The following is a 22,475-nucleotide window of genomic DNA, read 5'->3' on the forward strand; positions in this document are numbered from 1 at the left end:
GCCCAATGCAATGCATGATTTTATTTCTTGAATGCTGTTTCCATGGGTGTTGATTGTGAATCTAAGCAAAATGAAATCCTTGACAACTTCAACCTTTTCTCCATTTTTCATGATGTTACTCATTCATCCAGTTGTGAGGATTTTTGCTTTCTTTATGCTGCTGTGTAAGCCATACTGAAGGCTGTAGTCTTTGTTCTTCATCAGTAAGTGCTTCAAGTCTTCTTTGCTTTCGGCAAGCAAGGTTGTGTCTTCTGCATACCAGGTTGTTAATTAGTCTTCCTCCAATCCTGCTGCTACATTCTTCTTCATATGGTCCAGCTTCTCAGATTATTTGCTCAACATACAGGTTGAAAAAGTATGGTGAAAGCATCCAATCCTGGCACACACCTTTCTTGATTTTAAACCATGCAGTATCCCCTTGCTCTGTTCAAACGACTGCTTCTTGATCTATGTACAGGTTCCACATGAGCACAATTAAGTGTTTGGGAATTCCCACCTTCACAATGTCATCCATAATTTGTTATGATCCACACAGGTATATGCTTTTGCATAGTCAATAAAACACATGTGAACATCTTCCTGGTATATTCTGCTTTCAGATAAGATCCGTTTGACATCAGCAGTGATAATCCCTGGTTCCACATCCTCTTCTTTATCCAGTTTGAATTTCTGGCAGCTCTCTGTCCAGGTACTACTGCAACTCCTTTTGAATGATCTTCAGCAAAGTTTTTCTTACTTGTGATATTAATGATATTGTTTGATAATTTCCACATTCAGTTGGATCACCTTTCTTTGGAATGGATACAAATATGGATCTCTTCCAGTCAGTTGGCCAGTTAGCTGTCTTCTAAATTTCTTGGCCTAGACTAGTGAGCACTTTCAGCACTGCATCTGTTTGTTGAAACATCTCAGTTGGTATTCTGTCAATTCCTGGAGTCTTGTTTTTCGCCAGTGCCTCCAGTGCAGCTTGGACTTCTTCCTTCAATACCATCAGTTCCTCCTGATATGGCTGAAGATTGGCCAGTTCTTTTTGGTACAGTGACTCTGTACTACTTCCATCTGCTTTAGATGCTTCCTGCATCATTCAATATTTTCCCCATAGAATCCTTCAAACTTGTAATTCAAGGCTTGATTTTTTTCCCTCAGTTCTTTCAACTTGAAAAATGCCAAGCGCGTTCTTCCCTTTTGGTTTTCAAACTCCAGATCTTTGCACATGTCATTATAATACTTTACTTTGTCTTCTGGACCTGCCCTTTGAAATCTTCTGTTCAGCTCTTTTACTTCATCATTTCTTCCACTCACTTTAGCTACTCTATGTTCAAGAGCATCATGAAGACCATGAACTAGGGTTCATGATTTTCCTTAAGCCTAATAACACTTATTTTATATGATACGTGATAAGCTAGATAATTCTTCAGCACACACGAATATACCAAGCCATGTGCTAGGCACTGGATGCAAAGAAGAGAGTAGAGCAAATCTTGCATTTCAGTTTAGTGAAGGAGTCAGACTTGTAATACACGAATTACAATTGAGTGCTGTAAGGACTACGATGCTATGGGGAGCTAGAAGGAGTGATATCTGGCTTCCAAGTACATCAAAGTGAAGAGAGAGTTTGCTGGACATGGCTATACTGTAGGAGTAAGAAGTGAGAGTTGGCAACATCGGAGGAGGCAAAAGCTACAAAAACAGGCACAAGAACTAGAATTAAACATAGCAGTCAAGGCCATGGGTGGCGGGGCAGAGTTCAAGGCATCTCCAAAAATCCTGAGGACATGACTGTGGAGGCAGCTTTCTTCATGGCTGAATTGTGTCAGGATACTAGGATTTTAATGATAGATCTAGCACAAGCCGTGGTTCCTACACCACTGTGGGCCTCAGTTTACCCATGAATAATGTGAGCAGTTTGGACTATATAATATCTAAGGGATTCTGAAGTTCTGTGATTGTGACTGCATTCATAATGATGACCTTGTATTCAAGGTGAAGCTATTGTCAGCTCACTCTGTGTAATAAAGCGAGGAAATGTATAATCAATTTGAAAAAGGCTCCCGTCCAAAATGAATTGATTACACATTTGCTAACTTAGTGGTGTGGAATAAGACAACATAATTTCATAAATTCAACAAATATTTATTGGATGCTGGGTACTGAATAGGATAAGGGGTTTGCAGTCCAGTGGGAGCAGAGGGTGAGCCGGACAGGTGAGCAGGCAATTGTAGCCCAGTGTAGTGCTTTGATGGAGGCGGTACAGGTACAGGGATACACAGGATGGGTATGTGCAGTGGGGAAGGGGGAGGGGGGAGCATCAAGGGAGACCTGTCAGAGGAGGGAGCACCTGGCATGATACCAGAAAGATAAACTGAATTCATCCAGGGAAAGGCAGAATGCAGGGGTTAAAGACTGTGACAGGTAGAAGGAGCACCAAGTTTAATGGCAGCTTGAAAAAACATAGTATGGTCTGGGGTAGATGCCTGAATACCATCTCAGGGGGCCTTTTACATTGTGCCAAGGAGTGTAGACCGTGCCCTGGGTGGTGAGGAGAAATGGAAAGATTTTACATTGCTGGAGAAACAACTCCTGTTTTTTCCTCTTCCCTCGTACACACAACCCTGCTCTCCAAGCCCCCACTCACTCTTGGCTGTACACTGCAGCAGTTTGCTAACCAGGCTTCTTCCAGCTGTTCCCATCCTCCATTTCCAAGCATTCCTCAGAGAATAGCCAGAGCAACGTTTTTCAGCTCTGATCATGTCTTCTCTACTTATGATGCCTTATAATGGTTTCCTGTTGCTCTTGGTTGATTCAGTGGTGAAATTCTTGCCTTCCATGCAGGAGACCTGGGTTTGATTCCCAGCCAATGCACCTCATGAGCAACCACCCCCGTCTGTCTGTGGAGGGTTTCTTGTTGCTGTGAGGCGGTAACAGGTTTCAGTGGAGCTTCCAGGCTATGAAGGACAAGGAAGAAAGGTCTGGTGATCTACTTCTGAAAATAGGCCAGTGAAAACACTATGGATCGCAATAGTCCAGTCTGCAACTGATCAGGGGCTGGTGCAGGGCTGAGCAGCATTTTGTTTTGTTGTGCATAGGGTCACTATGAGTTGGGAGTCAACTTGACTTCAGCAGCAGCTAACAACAACAACAAGTAACAGCACTGCTCTTAAAATAGCTGTAAATGTGCTCAGCATGGTCTGTAATCCCTGTATGAAGTGGCTCCTGATCCCTACGATGGACTGAGCTCACCCTGGCTGTCTCTACTGCAGCCACAGGGGTCTTCTGAGGGTTCCCTGGATGTGTTCTCCAAAGAGCTGTCTGGTGAAAACAAGTTTGTTTCAGATGTGGAAAGAGCACTGACACTGAGCTTAGACCCCAGTGCAGCCCTTTAGCGGCTGTGTGGCATCGGCACGCTCTCCCCCTTGCTGGGCTGCGCTTCCCCATCTGCTAAATGACGATGTTGGATAAAATAATCTCTGTAATCCCTTTTAGCTCTTACATTTTGTGAGTTGTTTTTTTTCCTATAACTCCCTATCTTGTTCCTGATGGACCCCCGTGACAATGCAGTTCTCTCTTAGTTAAAATTTTAGTCTCCAAGGTCCAGTCCAAATCATACCACATTTAACATTTTTAATCAATAAGCATGTATTGGTGCTCATTTGAGGCCAGCGGCTAGAGGTCAGAGTTGTGGGACATAAAGTGATTTTTTAAACCAGATTGTTGCCCTCAGAGGTGTCTCACCCCCGAGTGATCAGTGCTTCACATTGGCACCGTTTCCTCCTACCTTGTTCCTTACCATGTTTGTTTTTAATCACATGGTCTCTTGGTTTTACATCCATTTTATTTATTTATTTTTATAACCCTGCTCCCCCAAAATGAAGCTACATCGACAAGGAATTTTGTCTTAATTTGTATTTTTTAAATTTTTATTTTCTAAATTTCTTACATCTACTTATTTTTTTACTTATTTACATTTTTGATGGGAATATATTCAAACCATGTATACTTTGTTTACAATTACATTATATATTTTAAAAAATTATTGTGATAGATATGTGTGTAACAAAATACTTGCCATTTCAAAAATCTTCACATGTAGGGTTCAGTGACATTAATTAATTTCATCATGTTGTTCAGCCATCGCATGTACCTGTGCTTACGGGACACTGATCTTCTGTTAAGGGTGTTATATGATTTAGGAACAGGTAAGGGAGATTTAATCTTTAAAAGCTTTTTTTACTCCAGAGTTTGACTTTTGCGCAGTAGGACTGCATTGGATGTTGGACGATGGGTGGCATGACCAGCGCTATCTCACCCTCTGCTCTTGACCACTTGGTGGCGGGGCCCCTCCATGCTGGAGGTCCTGTTAACTAAGACTGGAGCCAGTTTTGTTTCTGAATGGGTCAGTGATCCCTGGGTCCTTTCCACCGAGCTCCATGATGGGTCAGACTCATGGCTGACCACCCTGACCAAGCGGTAACTCCTTCCTGACCAAACAGCCTTACCCCCAGCCTTGTAATTAGTGCCCACGCCCATCAGAGTTCTTGTTTCCCCTGACTCTGAAGACCTGTTATCTACATTGGAGTTACCCCGCTCACCCTTCTTCAGGTTCTTAGAAAATCAAAGGGGCAAGAGCTCTTATTATTGCCTTGAAAGTCACACCACCCCTTCCCCAGTCTTCTAGGATCATGGGGGATTCTGCTTTTTTCTGTGGATTTTGGCTTTGAGTTAGAAACAGAATGAAGACAACAAACAGTGAGGAGAGAAGTGTGTCTGAGGATGTTCTTGGACCGAGTTCCTTTCCACAGGCAGGGGAAGAACCACCAGGCAGCTTTGTAAGTCCTGGTACTGATTCATGTTCTGGCAGATGAGACAAGCTGGGTGAGATTCCGCTGACGCAGACCTGCTGCGGTGTGTGACATAGCCCGGCTCTCTGATTTAAATGCAGCTTGACACTGAACAGCCCAGGGTACAATCACAGCAACCACCAAAATGTACAAAACGCGGAAGGACATCCTGCGGGTGGAGAAATCCCACAGGGGCTGGGCTCCCTGGGTACTGACCATAAATATAGGCGGTGTGCAGTCTTTGCTGAGCTTCCAAATGTGGACTTGTCACTGCTCTCCTAAGACTCGGGAAACAGTTCCAACCTGCCCTGAGCAGTGGGGAGGCAGCACATCTATTACCCCTCATAGGACATTCTGTACTCAGGCTACAACAGCTTATGCGAGAAACATGTGTTTAGTGCCAAATACGTCATCTCACTGTGCAACAGAATGATTTCATGAGCCTCATCCTTCAAAAACTATCAAGTCCGCTGAAATGTGGCTGGTGCATGTACCTAGTGAGAAAAAATTCTTTACAAGAAAAACCTCTGTCTGTTTTCTCCCCTGTCTTCCATTACAGGTCTACTGTTCAAAAGTTCTTAAAGACAAAAAAAAAAAAAAAGCGAAAAATTCAAATCAGTTCTAAATTTGTCTTTGTTGATGTGTATACATACGGGTTAGGATATGAATTTCAAGTTGTTGTTTTGCACCCAAACGTTCAAACAGTTACTACCCCCAGGGTGAGGGAGTGATAAACATTCACAGCCAGTAAGCCCTGCAGGGCGGAGCTTGTCAATGGTACCTGGCTCTGCTGTGGGCAGGTTCTCACTCTTCTAGACTTTGTTTTCTGCACAAGGTAAATGCGAAGAAGGTTTTGAAACACAGTCAGCACCAAATCTCCTGTTTCTGCTGGAAGTTAGGCTCGTCTACATACTTTATTTTGAAACAATGAGAAACCTCTGTGGCTTTCCTCAGACGCTGTGCTACATTCGCCTTGATGTTTCCTTTCCTTTCACTTTCTGTGTCTTGTGGAGGGAAGTACTGATATATAAGGCTAAGGGAACCTCCCTGTGGCCCCCACTCATTCACTCCAGCCAGCACCCACCAACTCAGCAAAATCACAAGGAGGTTATAAATGCACAGTTTCTAAAAACAAACCAACAAAACTTCCTTTTAAATTTCTTACCTGTGAAGGTTTATACAATGAAGAAAATGAATAAATAAATTAGGTAGAAATATATTATTATGCATCTCACTTATTCACTTATCAAGGAGAAGCTATGCATTCTTTTATGTTTTTGAAAATTACCTTTAAGTTTTTATCATGCATACTTGATGTACAGAGTCAGAAATTAATACATATTCCTATGCTTATCCTGAACAGTTGAAGAACTTCAGAGAACTCTTTCTTTGGCCCATCTCCTCCACATTTTTATGTTATTTTTTTCCCCGATGTTTCAGTTCTACCTAGCTTTAACTGCCCCCCACTCATGTTAATCAAAGATCGTTACATAGTAATACATAACACTCTACAGGCTTCCTTTTCCCTTTCGGTCAGGGCTCCAGAGATCCCACAGCTCGGGGTCCAGTGTTTAGGTCAGTTTCGCAGCTTGGGATTCCAGCATCATCCTGGAAGCATTTGTTCATAAACCCACACCTGCATGTGACACAGACTATTTTTCCAGTTTCTTTTCCTACTCAGAGTCCGGGGAGAATGACAAGCTTCTTTGCCTTTTCCAAGGTAAGCAGGCAATGTTTTCTTTGCCTCGTTTCAGAGGGGGGTGCCTTTCAATAGTTATAGTAGTTGGCAGCGATCTTGGTCTCCAATCTTATCGTACACAGGTCACGTCATTTGTCCCTGAGTAGACATTAAACCTCAGCCTCTAACCACTGGAACCCGTATCTAGGACCCATGCTTATATCCTCACTTTGACATCAAGTTTCTTCATTTCTGACACCTTGGGTTTTCCCATTCTTTCTTTTGAGATTAGTTAAGCATTCAAACACCTGTTTTGGTTGTTAAATTCTATCCAGAATTTTTATGAGTTTGCTGCTGGGGGAAAGGGAAGAGGTGTCTGTTTGCTCATTCAGCTGTTTTACTGGAAACAAACTTCCACATCCCTTTTCTTGGTTGTTGTTGTTAGGTGCTGTCAAGTCGGTTCCGACTCATAGCGACCCTATGCACAACAGAACGAAACACTGCCCAGTCCTGCGCCATCATTACAATCGTTGTTATGCTTGAGCTTATTGTTGCAGCCAGTGTGTCAATCCATCTCATTGAGGGTCTTCCTCTTTTCCGCTGACCCTGTACTCTGCCAAGCATGATGTCCTTCTTCAGAGACTGATCCCTCCTGACAACATGTCCAGAGTATGAAAGACGCAGTCTTGCCATCCTTGCTTCTAAGGAGCATTCTGGTTGTACTTCTTCCAAGACAGATTTGTTTGTTCTTCTGGCAGTCCATGGTATATTCAATATTCTTCCCCAACACCACAATTCAAAGGCATCAATTCTTCTTCAGTCTTCCTTATTCATTGTCCAGCTTTCACATGCATATGATGCGATTGAAAATACCATGGCTTGGGTCAGGTGCACCTTAGTCTTCAAGATGACATCTTTGTTCTTCAACACTTTGAAGAGGTCCTTTGCAGCAGATTTACCTAATGCAATGCGTCTTTTGATTTCTTGACTGCTGCTTCCATGGCTGTTGATTGTGGATCCAAATAAAATGAAATCCTTGACAACTTCAATCTTTTCTCCTTTTATCATGATGTTGCTCATTGGTCCAGTTGTGAGGATTTTTGTTTTCTTTATGTTGAGGTGCAGTCCATACAGAAGGCTGTGGTTATGTCTAATGAATAAATTTCTGAATCCTGTTTTCTTTGGTCTTAAGTGACCCTGTGCTTTTAGGCCTTTGAGGTTAAAAGAGGTACATGATCACTGCCAATTCCTCACCCAGGATTTTGGGGAAGTTGTTTCTTGGGGCCTTTATGCAGCCTGATGGCCTCTCTGCAAGGCATAAGGACCACCTGGGTGATACCTGCAGCAGCAGGTGTTCAAGGAAATAGCCTCTGACATCACAGATGGTTATGGATGACCTTGACACCACAGCAGAAGTACAAGGTCAATGCCTCTATGTACAGAGCCACCTTTGGCTCCTTTGCACACGTGTGCCCTGGAAAAGTAGGGGTGGGTGGTTAGCTGTTTGTTCTCTGCCAGTCCTGAAATCTGTTTTCTACTCTTCCTTGCTCTCCTCTGTAAGGAGCCCTGGTGGCACAGTGGTTAAAGTGATCGACAGCTAACTGAAAGGCTGGTGATTCAAAACCACCAGTGGCTCCGAGGAAGAAAGATGTGGCAGTCTGCTTCCATAGAGATTTACAGCTTTGGAAACCCTATGGGGTCTCTACGAGTTGGAACTGACTCCAGGGCAAAGGGTTGGGTTTGCTCTTCTCTGTAGCAGGTGCTCTTGCTGTCTTGCCCGTGTCTCCTGAGCACTTGCCATTTCTATGCAGGCCTGCCTGACAGCAGCCAGCCCTGGTGCCTTCAGCTTGGGAGATTAATGGGCTGCCAGAGCGTGCTTGGCCTGTGCATACCACAGGCCAGGAAGGCCAAGGAATTCATGCTTCCCAGAAGTAATCCTCAAGTAAGGACCGGTGGAAGTTGATGGATCAAGAACTGAACCCCCTCCCTGTTTTCTAGAATTGCCTGGAACTCCTGCTTGCTCACAGTGTGAACCAGCTTGATAATGTCCCTTCTGTTGCCTCCTTTCGCTTCTGTGTCCCTTCCCTAATGTCCTTCTTCTTGGATCATCTCCCAAATAAACTATTTGTACTCAGCTCCTGGTGTCAAGGTCTTGCCATCTTGCTTCCAGGTGAATTCACACAATGGAGGCACTGGCGGGAGATCTGGGGTTTAGGAGAGAGACAGTTGCATATGTCTTCCCTGCTTCTGCGGTGGGGCTTTGTCAGGACTCCGTCCCTGTGTGACTGCAGTTCCATTAATCACCAGGTTCCAGTAGCGTTCTTTCCTCCACTTTGTCTGTAGACCTACGAGTCCTAATGGCTTACAGTCTTGCTGTTCTCACAGTGCTTCAGCGTGCCTTGTTTGTTGCTCTGTGGGTTATCAATTCATTAATTCTCAGCTCAAAATCCCTGCTTCCGATACTGGATCTGAAACCTACAAACACCTCTCCTGTGCCAGCTGCCCCCGTGTGAGGCTTTGTCAGTAGAGGGGACTAGAAGGACATTGCATGACGGTAACAAGAGGAATGGGCTTTGCTTCCTTGTTTTGCGTGCACTTTTTTGGCACCTCGGATTAGCATGTGGGAAGGCTCAGCAGCCTTCAGCAGCTTTGGCCTGCCCACCCCTCCAGCAAGTGTTTCTACAACCACTGGGCTCCTTCCCTGGACCCACACCCTCTGGCAATTTTTTTCTGTTGCCTTGCTGGCTGCTCCTAGGGTTCGGGGATACGTCACTCCCTCTGGAGAATTTCTTTACCGTCAGTAAGCTGTGCGTGGTGGCAGCCAGGCCTTTACCCCGAATGTCTGAATCTCAGCCTTGAGAAGCCTTCTTCTAAGTTGCTTCCTTGTTCCCTCTCAGTCAAGAGGCAGCAGTTGCTTTCTGCATTTTCTACTTCTAGACCCTTTGAGTCCTATTTTACTGCTTTAAATGTGCAACCACTTCAATGAGTTAAAAATTCTTTATATTAACTTCCCTGTTCGAATCCCTGATGTCGTGTCTTTCCCCTGACTAGACCTTGACTAGCACAGTCCTCTTCACTCTACCCCTACCTCTGTAAGGGGGAGCAGTGGTGGTTCAGTGGTAGAGTCCTCGCCTTCCACGCAGGAGACCTGGGTTCAATTCCCGGCCAATGCACGTCATGTGCAGCCACCACCTGTCTGTCCACGGAGGCTTGTGTGGTGCTTTGATGCTAAACAGGGTTCAGCAGAGAGTAGGAAGAAAGACCTGGTGATCTGTTTTCAAAAAATATCAGCCAATGTAACTCTATAGGCCCCCAGTGGACCGATGCTGTTGTGCATGGGGTCACCATGAATCGGGGGCCAACTCGAAGGCAGCTAACAACAACAACAACCTCTGTAAGTAGCCCTTGTATTCTAACTGAGTGGTCACTCTGTTTCTCGCAGGGATCTTGCCTGATATAGATGAGGTGGCAGTTCTGCTCCATCAGCAGGAAACTCTGATAGTGTAGCCACCATATGTCCAATACTTCATACCCTGTTCCCTCCGGTGATCAGTTTATATCCCTAATCTCCTTCCACGCTGGGCTAGCACCTTCTCCATCTCCCATCTTCTTTCCTAAACTCCAGTGGGCCTTAAACCTTTTCAAGTCTAGCCGCTCAGCCCTATCCTTTTTATTTCCAGCTGGCCTGTCCCGCTGACCCCGCAGACTGCACCAGGGCTTGTGGGCAAGACAATGTGATGGCTTATCAATCACATCTTTGTGCGTGTTGATCTTAGCGGAGGACCATTCATTAACTCAGGGGTAGGAGTCTCCAATGGCAGAGTTCACGCTGGGCTGGTGAGGGGGTACCTTGGGGAGGGTCCACTTCCTGTGGAACTGCTCCGATTCTGCTCTCTCCTTGAGGTGCCCAAGTCAAAGAAGGCAGAGGTCTTGGTCCGCAGGTCAATAATCAGAATAAACCCCTCCCACCTGATTTTTGCTGAGGGTTGATCCTTTGGTTAGATCAGTTGGCAAATTTTTATCAGTGATAATGATAATAGTGATAATATCAAAGACCACAGAATCCGCGAGTGAGGGGCAGGGCTGCAGTAGTTGCCCAGGAATCCTGGCTCTTTCCAGCCCCATGGGTCTAATTTCAGGCAGTAAGGAGTGGTTGTTTATTCTAATTAGAAAATTTATTTCCCCAACAATTTCTTCTGTGTGTTTTAATTCAACTTTAAGACTGATTTCTTTCTTTATACCCCTAAGTCCAGTCTATTTTTAAAAACATTGTTATATTTTTAATAAGAAAATTAGCATTCATTTGGGAAAAATAAGAAAATTGTATAGAACGGTACAGAGAACAGATAAACATCTGGCTAGTTCTTACCATCCAGGAAAAAAATGAAATACTTTTTAACATTTTGTTGATTTCCCTTCATGTCTCTTTTCTAAGCATAATTTTAAAAGTTGAGATAATATTTTATGTGATAGTTCATATTCTTTTCCCAATTAACATTTCGATAAGTGTTTTTCCATGTTATTACAAGCTTCAGCAAGCACCATTTTCAGCGACGTGTGACTGTATTTTAACACTGTAGAGACAAACTGGCTCCATAAGCTTAGTTCTGGAGGTGCGTGAGGGAAGGGGTTGTGTTAGGGGAATCAGACACAATTGTTTTCAATTTTTTTTTTTTTTGAAAATAACATGGGACTATTGTGATTTAAGATCCCTGGTTTGCGCTTGACAATTAACCTGAAAGTTGGTGGTTTGAAGCTACCCAGCAGTACCATGAAAGAAAGGCCTGGCAATCTGCTTCCATAAAGATTCCAGCCAAGAGAACCCAATGGAGCAGTTCTGTTCTGCAACGATGGGGTCGCCGCGGGTCAGAATCAACCTAATGGCAACAGGCCTGGCTCAGCTGGGTTTCCTGATTTAACCCCCTTGGCTAGTTTCCCTGCTACAGAAAGAAGTGAAGTCAGGGTCTTCTCATGGGATTAAGAGATCGGCGAATTTCCTGGCCAATATATATCACAGAAATCTATCACGCTAGCAAATCCAAAAACAATCAGTTCATAAAATCACACAGGTATTGAAAGGCTGAGCTAACAAGGTAACAAAAAGTCTGATTCTGAAGGCCCACACTCGCCCCACGCCCAGGACCTAAAGCAGGGGAGCGCTTTCCAAAGTCCGTGTGCAGGCACCGGGAAGGCTGAGAGCAGAAGCCGGCTTTCCTAGGTGGTAACGTTTGTGTCTCTGAGTTTTACTTTCTGGTGTTTTTTATCTCCCAAGCGTTGATTCTGGTTAACATTTCCTATAGCTTAAGGATGCAAGCAGAAGGAAATCCGCGTGAAATGTTATTAGTCTCATTGGCGGAAACGTATCCTTCTCTTGTCACCTGAGCAGTTCTGTGGCCGCTGCTTATTCAGAGACGATAATTTCTGTGGATGCCTGTCTCTTCCTAGCATTTTTGTCTTATTAACTGATCTGTTTCTCTTGTTTATTCCCCCTTGGCGCAAACGTTGATAGACAGATGCGTACATTTCACATGAAGTCTTTGGGGTCTTTTTAAATCCCCCTCGCTGTCAGCATTCGTCCACACATAAGAACTGTCACCAATGTCATATGGTCCCGCTTTGGTGTGTGAGGTGCCTAGAGGCCTCTCCTGCTCATGGTCCTGTATGCTGTCAGCAAGAGTGGAATTTTAAGCAGGACATAAATTACTTCCCTAAGCTGTATTTTATAGTGTAGAGAGAAAAAGAGAACTCCTGTTTCCGAGAGCTGCAGCCTGACCCGAAGCCTCTGAATTCACGTGATGTGCTGGCAGTTCAAATCCACCAGGCGCTCCTTGGAAACTCTGTGGGGCGGTTCTACTCTGCCCTATAGGGTCGCTATGAGTCGGAATCGACAGGACACGGGTTTTTTTTGGGGGGGGGCCACCCCTGAGCTATCACAGCTGCCCGAAGGTCAGAAGAGAGGGAGGGTTTTGCATGTTTCTGTGAAGCTCACACCAACTCCTAACATTGTCACTGTTCTTCACGTGCAGTTTTTCAAGGATGAGTCAGGCTGATGCTGTCTGACGTGTCCACTGGCCATTTGTGTATTCCTTTTTCTACCTTTTTTCCCCTAAATAATTTAGTAATTTCTGACATTTAATTAAAAATGTTAAATTGTTAATCTATAGTTAAAAAAGAAAAAAACCCTTCAAACCATATAAAACAATACAGAGTAGAAGCTAAAGTCTTTCTCCCATTTCAGACCTTCTGCTCCCCAGTTTTGCCTCCCTAGTGGTAACCATTGTTATCGATTCCTTTGGTTTACGGTGTCCTTGATGTACGAGGCCCCACAGTCTTTCCCTCCCCTTGTTTCAGCCTTGTAGAGCCAGGCACCAGAGATGCTCCATGAATCTGGCCGGGCTGTAATAGCCACGGTTGCTTTGGAGACGGCTGGGAAATGTGAAACATTCGCATTGAGGTACAGTTGGACTCTGAACCCCACGTGCCTTCTTTGTGGTCCCCCAGTGTCTGTTATCAGGCCTTGCTAGCTTGATCTTTCCAGTTGGGTGAGGGACTGCAGATCTCAGCTTTACTTGAATCTTTGATCAATAGCTCCTTGGTCTTTCTTCCATAACCTACTTACTTGTGTTTACAAGGGCCCCCCTGAAAAAATCTCCTCCACGGTTCCAGGTCCCCAGACTCCGGGTAAGGAAATTTTCTTCTCATAGAAAGTGGATGGGATTAGTGGATTGTGACCTTCATACATTGTTCTTAAGACCGTCACTGCATGTTCTGTTCACCCTTCCTGAAAGAAGGGCTGCATATGGTCACTGAGACTGGAGGACCGGGAATACTCACTGTTGAGCAACAACCCATCGGAGTCTGGACCCAAGGTCTGCCGCGTCTCCAAGAGACCAAAGAAAGACTCTGGAACCAGAAATTGGGACATATGCCTTATTAAGGGAACTTATATACAGGATGGCGGCTGGACTGGCGTAGCACTCTGCTACCACCTAGCAGGGGACACGACCGTATATACCATTCCAGTTGGAGCTAAGGCTTATTGTTTTTTCTCCCAAGTCCTTGGGCAGCCAGCATGCCCAGGGACTTCATGTCCAGGCCCGGATGTTTTTCTTGTTGTTGCTAAGGCATTCCTCGGCCTTGGCCACCGACCCAGTCACACCGCTCCTGGCCTTGTACCTTAGCCTGAGTCCATCCCCAGCATGCTTTGGGGGAGGGCAAAGCTGCCTTCATTAGGAAGGGATTCATATAGCTGAATAGCATTACCCTACACCCACACACATTGACTTGGGGAAGCATTCACGTGCTTTAGGTCCTGGACACAGAGAAGCGTGGGCCTTCGGAATCAGACTTTCTACAGTTATCTCATTATCTCAAGCCTCTTGGTTTAGAAGCCCTGCTTGCTTACTTCTACTAAAAATTAATAAATGAAAAATGATAAATGGGTGATCTGTGAATCTGGTGAACGTATATACTCTGACGGCAGTGGGTTTGGGTGGGTATATAAATTAAGAAGAGACTTAACTGCTTATGCTTCAAATAAGATGAAAGGAAGTCCTGATTGGCATTCACTTTGGGTGGCAAAGCCTGGCTCTGGGAAGGCGATAGCAAGGCTGGGACGTCCACTCTGTCTCTGCTGCAAGAGGCATCCAGCATCCCTGCGGGAGGCTTGCCGTGTGCTGGGTGAAAGTCCCTTCTAGATACGTCTCAATACCAAGAGAGCCACGGAAGCTGTGGGGCCCAGGGTAGTCTGGAGTATTACAGAATCCTATCTTTGACACAGGGACAAAAGTAATATGAGTAATGTTTGTGAATTGCTCTTAAGTGTATTTAATAGGATACAGGGAAAGAATGAAACCCTTTAACTTGGTTTTCCTCACTTGATATTTTGCAATTGTCATCTCATTGTAATATAAAGAACAGACTGGGGCGGAGAAGGGAAGCATCCTTTGGTTTTGTAGGCTCTGAAAAATCCTAATTTTGGACGTTTACTCAGACTTCAGTAATTGAAACACCAGCCTTCTCTGGACCCATTGATCTATTTAAAGTTTAATCAGTCATCCTTGGTCTGGACTTGCCCCCAAGGTTTGAACTATGGGTCTGGGTATGAATGCCTGGCCCCATCTCTTACTCTGGCGATTTTTATGGCAACCAATTACATAAAAGCTTTGACCACTTTCTCTTTTTATTTATTTACTTTTATTGTGCTTTAGGTGAAAGTTTACAGAGTAAATCAGCTTCCCATTAAACAATTAATACACAAATTGCTTTGTGACATCAGTTGCCAACCCTCTCCTCTTCTCCCCTTCTCTGTCCCAGTTTCCCTGTTTTCATTCTTCCAGTTTTCCTGTCCCTTCCTGCCTTCTCGTCTTTGTTTTTGGGCTGGTGTGCGCATTAGTCTCCTATGCATGAATTCAACTATGAAGCACATTCCTCACATGTGCTATTGTTGGCTCTCTAGAGCTGTCTAACCTTTTTTGACCACTTTCTTGAAGTAGACAATTTAGAGCCCCTGCCTAGCACTGGGAACATATTAAATACCTTTGATTATTGCTCCTGTGGGATTCCCACAGGGACCTGCTTAGCATTCAGAAAATGTGGGGAGTTACTACCACTGAGGCCATCCTTGACTTCGGAGCCAACGGATGAAGGCTCACTCTTTTATCTCAGTTCATAAGGCTCCTCATGGGTCTTGTGGAATCAAGCACATATTGCCATAGCTGTGGTCAAGTAAATAATAGATCTTTGAATAAGCTTTTCTTTCCTTTTTTTTTTTTTTTTCCCTTCTTCACTCCTCCTGTGCATTAGATCTGTTGGCTGGGGTAACATCTCAAATACACTGTTGTTGTTTTTGTTGTGTGCCATTGAGTCAAATCGAGCTCAGGTACACCACCTACACGTAAAGCGTTGTCTCCAGCTGTTTGGGAGGGGGTGGGCGAAGACCCTTAAATGGACTTTTGGAGATGACAGTAAGGAACCCATTGCTGCTGATGCTAGGGTCGTGCTAACCACTGGCATACCGGGCCATCACAATCACTAGGACTCTCACTCGGAGGTGAATTGGGATGTCAAAGCGCTGGGTTATAGAATAACAACAGCGGTTAAATGATATGAGCATCCTGGTAATTAAGAAGATGATGGAGTTGGTTAGCTTTTAAAAAACTGCTTTGGAAACCTTGAACAAAAAAAAACAACATGCTCAACTTTTCACTCAAGGCATGCTGTGGAAGTCAGGGGCCCCTGTAGTCTTGTTTAAGGAGACCCTTGGGTAGATGCAAAGGTGTGTTTTCCAGTTGCCAGCTCCTTTAGTAGGGTCTGCTTCAGATGCGAAAAACCACCTTACCCAATGTTGTACCATTCTCAGGGCAGCCCATATAAGGTCACTAGTGAGGCAAGTGCATAAAAGCCCTGGGTTCAGCCTGGTGGGCTGTAACTGTGATGGGCCATATGTGCTTCTGGGTTCCCGGCCATGCTGGCTGAGCTTGTGTCAGGCCTGCATCGCAGTTCAACTTCTCCCTCCTCCCAATACTACCACCTCTGCATTCCTCTCATAGGTGTTGATCCAAAATAAGTATCTTCCCTCCAAACTCCATCTCAGTGTCTGCTCTGGAAAACCTAACCAGCAACAAGTGTTAACTCCAGGAACTATAGGGACAGACAATGCTGAAAATCAGGCCCAGGTTCTAATTGCAGTGATGACAGAATTGAAGAGGGGACTAAATATCCAGCATTGACAGATGCCAAATGTCAAAATCTGAGCCCTAAAAGGAAAAGAGTGAGATCCTGAAGCCTAGGATGGATATATTTGGATTGATTAGCCTGAGAGTATTGAACTTCAACATTTCCCAGAACATACAGAGCAGTATAATCAACCCCTTTTGACCTGTTAGAGAAGAGGAGGTTTCTCTAGCCCAGGTACCCTGCAAAGACATACCCTGTGATAGGTACCTTGCAATATGATGCTTACCTGTCTAAAAAGCCATCCTACCACCCCATCCCCATTGCCCCCAGATGATAACCTGGGCCATGTCTTAATACAGCTCAAATGAGGACACACAGTCTTTGCTCCAAAAAGAGATTAGAAACAACAGGGGTTGTAGGACCTGCTAGTATAAACTGGCAAAAAACTGAAAGTATGTGTGGGAATGGATCTTGGGAGTAAAAGAACATCAGGCTGGAAAGAGGAGAGTTTATTCACATGGAGTGGTCCCCCAGGACTCAGGGTCCAACATCCTGGTGAGGGGACCTGGAGACAGTCCTATGACATTGCTGGTTTGGCTCCTTAAAAAATGAACATGAAGGTGACCTATAGTAAATGAGGTGAAGATTTTGGAATTGCCTTGGGGGAAATTTAAGGAAGAGTTTAGACAGGGCTTTGAACAGGTTCACACCTGGGAATCTTGCTAAAATGCAGATTCTGATTCAGGATATCTGAGGTGGAATCATTGGCATGGGCTGGGAACTCGCTAGAAATGCTAATTTCTCCGCAGGAGTTTGAACCAGAATGAACCGGTCTCAAGGCCTGGTTTAGAAGGCCTAGGGAGTTGGGGATGTTACAACTGATATATTCCATGAGACTGCAGGACACATCACCTAGGAGACTACAGAGGACACACCCTTCATGAAGGCAATGAGATATGCACAGATGAGGCAGTTGCTGTCGTCTTTGAGACATATGTTGGACTCAAACATACCAATGATCATGAAGATGGTGCAGGCCTGGGCAATGTTTCATTCTGTTATACATAAGGTTGCTGACTCGATGGCAACTAACAACAACATCATTCATAGGTTGAGTTTGACAGTAGATGATGCTGGCATAGAACTGAACTCTCTAGCATCAATGTAGATGAATGGATTCTGGAATGATAGAGGTCAGATATCAGCACTTAACCATCAGATTCAAGTTGGATATAATTACCCTAATGAGCATCAAGACCAAAATACCGATCAAGGTCTATTTATCCTCAGGAATTTGTGGACATAGTTAACATATCATAGTGTTCTGAGGGATGAAATATTTGTATAGCTAACTGTGGTGTTATTTGATTTCTATAACTGAAAAAAAGTTGATAATGCAAGCAGAAGGCTTAGTCGGCTACCTAAACGGAAAATTGTGCCCTTCAAGCGGTTTCCAGGTATCTGTCAGCTCACAGACCAAGAGCCCAGTGATGTGCCTTCAGAAACAATGCTAACTTCTGGCATGGGTTGACTGGGCTCACTGTATTAGATGAGCAAAGATGGCGAGACTTCGTCTCATGTGCTTTGGACATGTTACCAGGAGGGACCAGTCCCTGGAGAACGATAGCATACTTAGTAAAATAGAGGATCAGCGAAAAAGAGGAAGACCTTCAACAGGATGGATTGACACAGTGGCTGCAGCCATTGGCTCAAGCACAATGATTGTGAGAATGGCCCAGGATCGGGCAGTGTTTCATTCTGTTGTACGGGGGGTCGCTATGAGTCGGAACCCACTTGACGGCACCTAACAACAACAACTCCAAGAAAAGTTGTCTCCAAAAGCATGAACTTTAAATCCCAAGCATTTTAAACCCAATCCATTAGTCATGCAGCTGAGGGTTTTTGCTTTCTATGTGCCCATTCTCAGGGTTTCTTTCAAATGGCTGACTATTGAAATATATTTATGTAAAATTGGATTTGTACAAAAATAATGTGCACATAACTGCTGCAAAACAGAACTGTGGCCAAAAGGGAGTTTTGTGGACACTCATTGGGGGATGGTAATGGCTGGTGAGCACCAGAGCTCAGAACTAAGTAGTAAAGGTAGAATGAAGTAGAATCCTGATCACTCGAGGTTTTAATAAGAAAAGTATGTTTAAATTTAGGAAATGTTAATCCTGTGAAGCTGAAGAAAAGCATACTACTTAAAGTAAAAGCTGACTGCAGCCCTTTTTACTTACTTGAAGCCATCTCAGGAGCCAGGGCAGAGGGAAAAACGCCTTCATAAGCCTTTCAAAGGCAAAACAAAAAAGAAGCCTGAATCCTCTTCCTTAAGCAAGGAGTTTCCAAGGCAGCCTAGAAAGGAGGGGAAGAAAGTGGCAGACGTAAGAAGGGTGTTAGGGAGAAATGGCCAAAGAACATGCTAGAATATGAGCAGTGGGGTATTTATTCCCTGTGGGGAGAAGTGGTCAATTAGTCTCTAGGAAGTCATGTCTGCAGCGGAATTTGTGGTTTTGTCAGCAGACCTGTGTGTAATTACCCAGCATGCTACCAGAACTCTGGTGAGTGTCACACTGGGCAACTTTAATTTGGCAATGTTCTCAGGAAAATGAAGGAAGGCAGTGTCCTCAGGATGGGAGGAAGGGGTCAGCCTGAGGGCGGCAGCTGGGGAATCCAGGGTGAGGCTGAAAAACAGGTGGCAGAGAAGGTGCAGGATGCGGAATGTGCTTACTCAGCACCCCCCCCCCCAATTTACAGGAAGTCATTCCTAATAAGTGGGGGGCTTGAACCCTTGGTTTTGTAAAGCAAGGCATATCACTGAACATTTTCTGCTCTATCAAGGTCATTTTTACCAGCTTTCAACCCAGTTCTCAGGAACAATTCATGCTTTACATTTCTGCCAATACCAGCTCAGGGTGCCTGGGGTCACAAATTGATTTATTAAGCAATGTGCCTGCTGGTATTCACGACATGGCTTGTGGGAGGCAGGAAAGGTGTTTGTTTACTCCCTCAAATTCGTATGTTTTACTGAGAAGAGAATACATTTCATCAGATGAGAATAGGTAGAACTGAAAAGATTTCTCCAGAAAAATCGTACACAATTTCTAAACATTCACAGATCTCAGTGATTCCGGAGCAACTAATGAAGATAATTGGCTTCTTCTCAGCAAAATTAGGCACTTGTTTGGAATAGAACCTTCTTCCTCTCTGACTATCAAAGTGTCTCCCAGCCTGGACTAGTGATGCCTCGGAGAGACCTGAACCTGCCCCGAGGTCAGTCACCAGGAGCAGCAGGGTCTGTGCTCCCATGGTTCACTGTGTGCTCCAAGCCAGCCTTTCTCTAGAAGAAAACAGTGGATTCTGCTCCTCCCCAAAACAGATCAGCACCACGTGTTCAACGGAATGATGGCCTGATTATGGTTGCCACGTGTAAGGCTTCAGCTTGGGGCAGGCAATACAGGGAAGACTAGGTTTAGCTCAACCCATTGAACTTTGTGGTTAATGACACAGGAATCTGCACCCCACTGGCTTCCAAGGAGCAGTGTGCTATTGTGATTAAGTACATGGGATTGGGAATCAGACCCACCCGAGCGAAAATCCACTTTGCAGCTACCGGGCTTGAACCTCTTAGCGCCTCAGTGTCTTCATTTATGAGGGAGGGGTACTGTTGTTGTTGTTAGGTGCTGTCGAGCTGGTGTGACTCATAGCGACCCTATGCACAACAGAACGAAACACTGCCCAGTCTTGCACCATCCTCATAATTGTTATGGTTCAGCCCATTGGTATAGCCGCTGTGTCAATACATCTCGTTGAGGGTCTTCCCCTATTTCAATGACCCTTTTTTTACTTTACCAAGCATGATGTCCTTCTCCAGGGACTGATTCCTCCTGATAACATGTCCAAAGTATGTGAGACAAAGTCTCACCGTCCTTGCTTTTAAGAAGCATTCTGGCTGTACTTCTTCCAAGACAGATTTGTTCCTTCTTTTGGCAGTTCATGTATATTCAGTATTCTTCACCAGCATCGTAATTCAAAGGCATCAATTCTTCTTCTGTCTTCCTTATTCAACATCCACCTTTCGCATGCATTCGAGGCGATTGAAAATACCACAGCTCGGGTCAGGCACGCCTTAGTCTTTATAAGGTTGTTGTCTAAGATAATGCATATGATTGTCTTAGCACAGTGCTCAATGCTTATGAAATGCTCCAAAAACTGTCTGCTGAAAGTAGGGTGTCATATAATAAATTGTCCAAAACTGATAAAGGGGCACTGTTAATATGTTTGTGGCATCACAGGCACGAACCAAAGCTGTTCCAGGCAAACCACCATGCAGGGTCACCCCAGTTATGAGAATAAAGCAGCCTGGTTTAGCTTCCATTTGTAACTTGGGAGAAAGTTTGGGTCATGGAGGAAGTTCCTCCCCCAACTACAGGTAGATTTGTCCTGAAATTGGACTGGAGGCACCAGGACTGTAAGTTGAAACATGACACCGACCAGCTGTCTGGTATGAAACACTCCATCTACCCCCTCTGAGCCTCGCTTTCTCTGCCTTTAAAATGGAAACAAAAGACCTCACAGGTAGGGGTGAAAATTAAACATGCCAAGGTCAGTGAAAGGGTTCTCTGACCTGAGCAGTGTGTTCCTGTGGAAGGGAAAAACAGAGGGGGTATTTATTACCTGTTCCTAGTCTTTCCACATCCTGGGTGGTGCAAACCATTAACAAACTCAGCTGCTGATCAGAAAGTTGGAGGTTCGAGTCCACCGAAAGGTGCCTTGACAAGGGGCCACCATGAGTTAGAGTCAACTGTACTTTTAGTCTTTCCACAGTGCAAAGACGCCCAGCTGCTTCATAGAGAGAGGATGCAGGCAACAAAACCCGTTGTTGCTGAAGGACCAAGAGAGTGGTTTTAGATATTTGAATGGCAGGCTTGGTTGAGTAGCCAATTAGAGAAGGGAGTCCTGAAGAGTCCCACCCTCAAGGCGATTGCAGTGCCCTCAGCCTGGATCCTATTCAGAGAGTGACTCTGAGGGAGCTCATTGGAGGGAGAAAGCAGAGGCAGGCAGGCCTGGATCACTGTGGGGGCTCGCAAGTCCTTAGTCACAGTGTCTTCCTCCCTGGCTGCTTGCCTGGGGGCACTGGAAGGTTTAAAACAGGTGACTGTCGCCAGCCACGGGGGCGGCGGCGGGGGGGGGGGGACTTCCACTTACTGTCCCGTCTTGGCACCGCTGGGCCGCAGGAGCCTTTTTTATGCCAGGCTCACCTTGGAACCAAGAACATGAAAGTACTCCCAGGATTTGGGGACGTGGTGTTCTCAAAGTCCACAGGCAACCTTGGAAGAAGGAAGCAAAAATAAATAAATGGAAGAAAGAAAAATAAAAGATTTCTGAATTGCACGCTAGGGTTTCAGTTCCTTAGGAAGGGAGAAAGGAACGGCGACAAAAGCAATAGATGAAGAAGGAGTGTACACCTGAGACGAAGTTTTGGTGACATATTCCTTGGAAGAAGAATCGGGTCAGAACGCCGCTAAAAGAGCAAACATGAAAACCGCTGAGCTCTGGTGGAGCTGCTCCTAACGGTGCACCTTCCGTCTGTCTCAGCCCTTGTTGCAGATGCCTCTTCCTTCCAGCCTGAGATTGTAGCGTTTCTCTAATTTATAAATAACTTCATCAAAGATCCTACACATTTATGTACATACAACAAAACACACCGCAACAGTGTGTTGTACCCTGGCACACACTTCTCCTTTGTCACTTGCTTCTCACCCTGAGAACGCAGATCCATCAGCGATGGCTGTGTCCCAGTCAGGGACAATTTGGGGCCTTCAGCTGAGTGGGCTTCTTGCCAGCCTGTCAGAGGAGTGAGGTGAGACTCTTAGCTTCTATGTTGCCTTTTTTCTTTTCTTTTTTTTATTGTGGTTTAGATGAAGGTTTACTGAGCAAATTAGTTTCTCATTAAATAATTAATACACATATTGTTTCGTAACATTAGTTGCCAAACCCACAACATGTCAATACTCTCCCTTCTCAACCTTGGGTTTCCCGTTACCAGCTTTCCTGTTTCCTCCTGCCTTCTCATCCTTGCCCCTAGGCTGGTGTGCCCTTTAGTCTCATTTTGTTTCATGGGCCTGTCTAATCTTTGGCTGAAGGCTGAACCTCAGGAGTGACTTCAGTCCTGGATTAAAAGGGTGCCCAGGGCCATACTCTCGGGGTTTCTCCAGTCTCTGTCAGACCGGTAAGTCTGGTCTTTTTTTTGTGAAGTAGAACTTTGTTCTACATTTTTC

This window comes from Elephas maximus, chromosome 21 (assembly GCF_024166365.1).
Source record: "Elephas maximus indicus isolate mEleMax1 chromosome 21, mEleMax1 primary haplotype, whole genome shotgun sequence".
Taxonomy (NCBI): domain Eukaryota; kingdom Metazoa; phylum Chordata; class Mammalia; order Proboscidea; family Elephantidae; genus Elephas; species Elephas maximus.